The sequence below is a fragment of the Gossypium hirsutum genome, chromosome A02 (assembly GCF_007990345.1).
Source record: "Gossypium hirsutum isolate 1008001.06 chromosome A02, Gossypium_hirsutum_v2.1, whole genome shotgun sequence".
Taxonomy (NCBI): Eukaryota; Viridiplantae; Streptophyta; class Magnoliopsida; order Malvales; family Malvaceae; genus Gossypium; species Gossypium hirsutum.
The window spans coordinates 34,467,632-34,476,082 of NC_053425.1; the positions used below are offsets into that span (position 1 = coordinate 34,467,632).

At 38.1% G+C, this 8,451-nt stretch overlaps 1 non-coding gene across 1 annotated transcript; it reads right to left on the reverse strand.

Annotated features, from left to right (window-relative positions):
• Positions 1-7,726: 7,726 nt before the first annotated feature.
• Positions 7,727-7,833, reverse strand: LOC121216418 (small nucleolar RNA R71). Its single transcript, XR_005912607.1, has one exon. It is a non-coding gene; the product is annotated as a small nucleolar RNA R71 (small nucleolar RNA).
• Positions 7,834-8,451: the final 618 nt, after the last annotated feature.

Genomic DNA, 8,451 nt, shown 5'->3' on the forward strand with positions numbered 1-8,451 from the left:
AGGCTAACCCTCCAAAGGATGTGTAAACCTCCAAAAGCAACATTGAACATACCTTAATCTCAAGAACCACCTTGGCCGAACTTCCCCTCTTCTTCTTCCTTCCATTCGGCCATGTTGAACAACAAAGGAAGAATTTTGTTTTTCCTCCCCTTTCTCTAGTCACGGCAATGGGGAGTAAGGGGGAGACAACTTTGGTTTCTCCTCCCACTCCCCTCATATTTTATTATTCTTCCCACACATATTAGCATAAAATGTCTTTAATATGTTTTTTTTAATACTTATTTCCTATTATAAAACCATGTAGTCATTATAATATTAATACAAAATGCGTATGCTTTGTATCCCATACCCTCATAGCCGGCCACTACCTCTAAAGTGGGGAATTTGACATGCAAACCCATCATTTCACAACATGCATTATTAGGCCACTTTACATTTGCCTAGCACATTTCCAAATTTTCTCACATAAGTCCTATTTGATAAAATTCACTTACCATTAACAAAATTCAAACATGAAATTTTCACACATGCATATGTACATATAATGAGCATCAACTATGACGGTTAATTATCTTTATGACTCGGTTTAGTGGTCTCGAAACCACTTTCCGACTAGGGTCACTTTAGGGGTGTCACAGGAAAACCCATCCAAAGCCCAAGTTAGCTCAAGCCCATTGGGCCTAAGCCCTATTCAGATAACAATGGGTACTGGACTGAAACCCTTTTCAGAATACAGTAACCTGGGCCTTAGCCCTTTTCAGATAACAATATGGCCCGTAGGCCCATTCCAGAACAGAACAGACATATTCGTGTATGCAAGTCCAACCCAGCCTATAACCAATCGCTACACTCCACCCGTACCAGCCTTACACTCCATGTGGGGAATAGCTTAACCCACCCAGCCCTACACTCCACAGTTGCAGCACTGCTGCTCAGATATTAGTAAGTTGAGGCAAAGCCTTCAGTACGTGGACAAGCCACTTTCAGTACTTCCTCCATCAATAACCCAGTCCCATGCATCAGACAATAATAACATGGCATGCAGTAAATAGTAACAGTCAAACATGCATTTAGGTCAACCTTAACCCTAGGGGTATATTAGTAATTTTGCTTCTAGGGGTAAATCTGTAAATTTTCCACCTATAAAGGTATTTCAGTAATTTTATCAGTTTTAAGGGTTCTCATGAATGTTACGGTCCTTACTAGCCCATTTGTCATTGCAATAATTTATTTATCTCAATTTCACAATTTTAGCCATTGGGCCCTAAAACCCCTAATGGGCCCTACAGTGTACATTAGCAATTTAAGCCCATTTAATTCAAGTTTTATGACCAATTTACCAGTTTAAGCAGTTTAGATTCTACAGTCTAACAGAACATACTTATTGCCTTTTTTTATTATTATACTCGTATGGGCCCGTAAACCCATTGGGCCTAGTTTTAGCCTATTGAGGCCCAATTACCGAACTCCACGAAATTTCACACACGACTAACTTACCACTTTGCGATTTCAGATCTAATGATTTCTAAACGTCTTGTGAGCACTCACACACTCACAAGCCTACGAAATGCCGGAATTTCGGCATTTCGGCTTTTACCGAATTGAACTATGAGAGGGTGTTCGATACACACCTGTTTCACGACGACTGCTACTGAGATCCCTTACGATGTCCTACAATTGATTACCACAATTCTTAGATTGCAAACCACAACAACCAATCCCAATATTTACCTACCCATATTCGAACCACGCCCCTTAAGCCTTTAGAATCTTACCTTTTTACCGAAAACCGATGAGTAGATCTAAGTCTAGTTGTTCCAAAGATCCAAGCCTTCGATCCAATCACTAGAAGAAACTAATCACCAAAAGAAATCGTCAGTTAAAGACCCTTAAATCCCTATGCCCAAATCGACAGCTTCCCTAGATTTTAGGGACTTCGGCTTTTTCTAAATTGTAAAATAAGGCTAAATTTGAGGTGATGAGCACTTACCACTTATTCCTCTTTGATTTCTACGCAGATCTGATGCAGATCTATCCTCTAAACGATAGTAGAATCCGAATCCAGGAGATCTGAAGTTTCGGCTATAAGTCCCTAAATCTATGGTATTTCAACTTTTTAAGTGATGAAGAAGATGACGATTTGAGGTTATAAATTTGAAGTAATGTTGCCGACAGATACTAAGGGTTTAGAGAAGATGAAAGTTGATCAAAAAGAACAAAAATAACTAAAGGATTTTGGCTTGGAGTAATCGACACAAGAAGTGAGTTTTCGAGATTTCGGCTTTTATGGCAATCGACTATGGATGTTTTGTAGAGGATGGGATTGACAGAGAGGGTGAGCAAGGTGATCAGAAGGTTTCGGCTAGAAGAAAAAGCAAAAAGGAAGAAAGAAAATGGAGGAAAAATAGAGGAAGAAGAACTCGGCACCAAGGAGAAGGAATTTGCGTTTTCAGCTTTTGTGAGAACTCAGAAAGATGAATGACTAAAAAGAAAAGAACCTAACCCTAATATCAACTAAAACAATCGGCCCAACCTCCCTAAGGCCCTTGGCGAAATTCACTTAAGTGATCACATGCCGGCACATGCCTAAAATAAAAAGTAACAATATGCCTACCTTGCAACTTGAACCCTGGACCTTTAATTCCTTCCCAGACGCCATTTTTTTAGGAACTTAGTGGCGCCACCTTGCCACTTTACCAAGGCCTTATTGGTGTCCTATTTTACCACCTCAACTTTAAAAGCCCATATCGCTAGAACCCTCTCTCCCAAAATTAAAATTCAGGAATTTCCTCGAATTAAATTTACTCTTAGGCCATTTAAAGGCCCACCAATATACTCAGACCCAAATTATTAATAAGGCCTACTGCCCAGATTCCCTTAAGAGGCAAAATTTAAGAATTTTGCTAAAGCTATGGGCCGAGCCCCAGACTTTTTTTCCCACACCATAAACCCTTCGTAATTTATTTAATTACTAAACTAAACATACTAAATAATAATAACATCCAAATTATTCGGGCCGTTTTCCACCCGAACCCAGACTCAAGGCCCAATACTTCCAGGCCCAAAAATCGGGGCATTATAACTCTACTTCCCTTAAAGAAGTTTCGTCCTCTAAATTTCAAACTATCAACTAACCGTATTACTCAAGTCAAACCACTATGCTTCCACTGCGCACTCTAATTCCAATAACAACAATGCGAATTTTATGAAACAGCTTAGTATTTCAGTGTTTATTACAGATGTCTTATGCACAGATAAAGTTTCAGAGTTGTTCTCACGCAATCACAGTTTAGCTACTGTCACAGTTTCCTAGGTCTTAGTTTACCCTACAGTCTCAATTTTGTAGCCTTAATACTACATTATCTATAATACTATATCTAAGGCTCAGTACTATCTACAGTATTACTTTTAGTACAGTACAATATATATAGAGCAGAAAGATACTTACAGACTTGGTGCCGAGGATTCAGTGTGCCACCTTATCAGATTTCAGACAAACCCAAAAGATTTACGCCTTTTTAAAATCCATTTCTCAAACATTTGATTTAAAGAAAACCAGTTTGGAATTTATCTCCTTTAAACATAAAATTTGTTTTCAAAAGTCAGATTTTTCCAAAAATACCCTCTTTGGGCTTAAAGTTTTGAAAACCTTTTTGGACCCGATCCACAGCTGAGTTGTTGCAACCTTGCTCTAATACCACTAAATGTAACACCCAAACCCGGCGTAGACGTTACAGCCGAATCTGATGTGTCACATTGAAGCGTTACTATAAAATTCATGTTTTATCTAAAATCTTTCTTAGTGTTTAAAGAGTATTTTTCGTTATAGATTAAAGTGAATGAAAGCTGTGCACCAGGTAGGATGCCGGAAAAGAGGAGGTGAGTCTATTAGACTGCTTAAGTACCAAGCTCTCCACGGATCCACTCCTCAACATGCACACAACCATTGTCACACTTTAATTGAGTGATTGTTCAGGGAAAACCATTTCGTTTAAAACCATTTGGAAATGTTATTAATTTTGAAGACGTTTTCGTTGCGGAAGCCTTGTCTTGCTTCACGATATTTTGAAATCAGGTAATTTCTTTTAAAAACGCGCCCTAGAGCTAACCAATTTCAAGAAATCAATTTAAGTGATGTGAATCTGAAGTTGAAAATGATTTAAGAAAATTAAAAACCCGAAATAAAAATAATAGAGTGGCCTTATTACAACTTTAACCAAAATAGAAATAATCAAAAATAAATGCGAGATTTAAAAGGAAGCTAATTGAAACTTATTTAAAAAAACCAGAAATTTAATATTCGTGGCCACTCTAAATCTCGCTCAGCTCAAAGTCCACCAACTAGGGCTCACCCGCAAGGATGGAAGAGAAAGGGGGTGAGTTTGGAAAACTCAGTGTGTATGGAAAACCCATCCAAAGCCCAAGTCAGCTCAAGCCCATTGGGCTTAAGCCCTATTCAGATAACAGTGGGTACTGGGCCGAAACCTTTTTCAGAATACAGTAACCTGGGTCTTAGCCCCTTTTCAGATAACAGCATGACCCGTAGGCCCATTCTAGAACAGAACAGACATATTCGTGTATGCAAGCCCAACCCAGCCTATAACCAACCGCTACACTCCACCCGTACCAGCCCTACACTCTATGTGGGGAATAGCTCAACCTACCCAGCCCTACACTCCACAGTTGCAGCACTGCTGCTCAGATATCACTAAGTTGAGGCAAAGCCTCCAATACGTGGACAAGCCACTTTCAGTACTTCCTCCAACAATAACGTAGTCCCATGCATCAGATAATAATAACATGGCATGCAGTAAATAGTAACAGTCAAACATGCATTTAGGTCAACCTTAACCCTAGGGGTATATTAGTAATTTTGCTCCTAGGGGTAAATCTGTAAATTTTCCACCTATAAAGGTATTTCAGTAATTTTATCAGTTTTAAGGGTTCTCATGAATGCTACGGTCCTTACTAGCCCATTTTTCATTGCAATATTTTATTTATCTCAATTTCACAATTTTAGCCATTGGGCCCTAAAACCCCTATTGGGCCCTACAGTGTCCATTAGCAATTTAAGCCCATATAATTCAAGTTTTATGACCAGTTTACCGGTTTAAGCAGTTTAGATTCTACAGTCTAACAGAACATACTTATTGCCTATTTTTTTATTATTATGCCCGTATGGGCTCGTAAGCCCATTGGGCCCAATTTTAGCCTATCGAGGCCCAATTACCAAAGTGCACGAAATTTCACACACGACTAACTTACCACTTTGCGATTTCAGATCTAATGATTTCTAAACGTCTTGTGAGCACTTGCACACTCACAAGCCCACGAAATGCCAGAATTTCGGTATTTCGGCTTTTGCCGAATTGAACTATGAGAGGGTGTTCGATACACACCTGTTTCGCTACGAATGCTATTGAGATCCCTTACGATGTCCTACAATTGATTACCACAATTCTTAGATTGTAAACCACAACAACCAATCCCAATATTCACCTACCCATATTCAAACCATGCCCTTTAAGCCTTTAGAATCTTACCTTTTTGCCGAAAACCGATGACTAGATCTAAGTCTATTTGTTCCAAAGATCCAAGCCTTCGATCCAACCTCTAGAAGAAATTAATCACCAAAAGAAATCGTCAGTTAAAGACCCTTAAAGCCCTATGCCCAAATCGACAGCCTCCCTAGATTTTAGGGACTTCGGCTTTTTCTAAATTGTAAAATAAGACTAAATCTGACGTGATGAGCACTTACCACTTATTCCTCTTTGATTTCTACGCAGATCTGATCCAGATCTATCCTCTAAACGATAGTAGAACTCAAATCTAGGAGATCTGAAGTTTCGGCTATAAGTCCCTAAATCTATGGTATTTCGGCTTTTTAAGTGATAAAGAAGATGACGATTTGAGGCTATAAATGTGAAGTAATATTGCCGACAGATACTAAGGGTTCAGAGAAGATGAAAGTTGATTAAAAAGAACAAAAATAACTAAAGGATTTTGGCTTGGAGTAATCAACACAAGAAGTGATTTTTTGAGATTTTGACTTTTATGGCAATCGGCTATGGATGTTTTGTGGAGGATGGGATTGACAGAGGAGGTGAGCAAGGTGATCAGAAGGATTCGGCTAGAAGAAAAAGCAAAAAGGAAGAAAAAAATGGAGGAAAAAGAGAGGAAGAAGAACTCGGCACCAAGGAGAAGGAATTTGCGTTTTCAGCTTTTGTGAGAACTCAGAAAGGATGAATGACTAAAAAGAAAGGAACCTAACCCTAATATCAACTAAAACAATTGGCCCAACCTCCCTAAGGCCCTTGCTGAAATTCACTTAAGTGATCACATGCCCGACACATGCCTAAATTAAAAAGTAACAATATGCCTACCTTGCAACTTGAACCCTGGACCTTTAATTCCTTCCCAGACGCCATTTTTTTAGGAACTTAGTGGCGCCACCTTGCCACTTTACCAAGGCCTTATTTGTGTCCTATTTTACCACCTCAACTTTAAAAGCCCATATCGCTAGAACCCTCTCTCCCAAAATTAAAATTCAAGAATTGTCTCAAATTAAATTTACTCTTAAGCCTTTTAAAGGCCCACCAACATACTTAGACCCAAATTATTAATAAGGCCTATTGCCCAGATTCCCTTAAGAGGCAAAATTTAAGAATTTTGCTAAAGCTATGGGTCGAGCCCCGGACTTTTTTTCCCACACCATAAACCCTTCGTAATTTATTTAATTACTAAACTAAACATACTAAATAATAATAATAACATCCAAATTATTCGGGCCGTTTTCCACCCGAACCCAGACTCAAGGCTTAATACTTCCAGGCCTAAAAATCGGGGCGTTACATTAGGGATCATCTTACATCAAGATAATTTAATCTAGTTTAATCATCCATCACTTGAAATATTGTGTTCTCATCACCAATTTGTACAAATTTAATTTTGCAATTAATTGATTGACATACATAGTCCCTATTGAGATGATAACTCTTTTTCTTATTACTTGATAATGACTGTGTACACTTGCATAAACCTACTTGTTACAAGTTGTTGGCGCCGTTGCCAAAGATTTTTTCCTTAATCATTTTTTATGAAATTATTTTTTGCAATTTGATTTTTATTTAATTCTTTATTCTTTATTTTTTGTGATTTACTTTCAAGAGTTTATGAGCATAGGTCGAATTATCGATTTATTATCAGTAGACCCTAAAATTGAGTGGGCATTTAGATAAAGAAGACATGAACAATTAGCCCAAGAAAAAATCATAGAAATAGACTTTGGAAATCAAAATGATGTTTAAGATAATGGAGCCGCTAATGTGCACAATCCAATCCTTATTGTTGATGGTAGGGATCGTGCCATAAGACAGTACGCTGTGCCACTCATTTATGAGTTAAATCTGGGAATTAGGAGGCCAGAAATCAAAGACCCCAATTTGAATTGAAACCAGTGATGTTTCAAATGCTGCAAACGGTGGTCCAATTCAGTGGAATGCCCACGAAAAATCCATACATTCACCTTCGATTATTAATGGAGGTGAGTGATTCATTTAAAATAGCTGGTGTATTTGAAGACGCAATGAGGTTAAAACTATTTCCATACTCATTGTGAGATCGAGCACGAGCATGGCTTAATTTTTTGCCACCTAGCTTAATTTTTACTTGGTAAGATTTAGTAGAAATATTTTTGGTTAAGTATTTCCCACCTAGCTAAAATGCTAAGTTGCGAAATGAGATCACCACTTTCCAATAATTGGATGATGAGTCCTTGTACAAGGCGTGGGAAAGATTCAAAGAATTACTTTGTAATTGTCTTCATAATGGGATTCCACACTGCATCTAGTTGGAGAAGTTTTACAATGGTCTCAACACACACAAAAGATTGATGGTAGATGCTTTTGCGAATGGTGCTCTCTTGTTGAAGTCTTATAATGAGGCTTACAAAATCATCGAGAGGATCGCTAGTATCAACTATTAAATTTCCAACAAATTGAGTAGTCAGGAAGACGTGTAGCCTGAGTTCATGAAGTCAATGCTTGCACTTTACTCTCAGATTAGGTATTGTCTATCTCTTCAAAGCTGAAACAGTTTACCACTAACGGTGTGAATAATTTTGAACTCAAACACTAAGTCAATTTGATGTAGTTTCCTGCGTATATTGTGGGGATGGTCATTCTTTCGAGAATTTTTCGTCAAATCCTTATTCTTTCGAGAATTTTCCGTCAAATCCTTAGTCAGTCAGTTTATTACATAAGGAATCAACACCAAAATAGAAGTGGACAAGGACCACAATCCAATTGTAATACCCCATACTCGGCTTGGACACCAGGCCGAATATCGAGATGCCACACCACCGTCTCACGTTGATTTCATTATAATTATCAGAATTGAGATACATGCAGTTTTGTTTTACTTTAATTATTCTAGCATTTGTGAGGATATCAA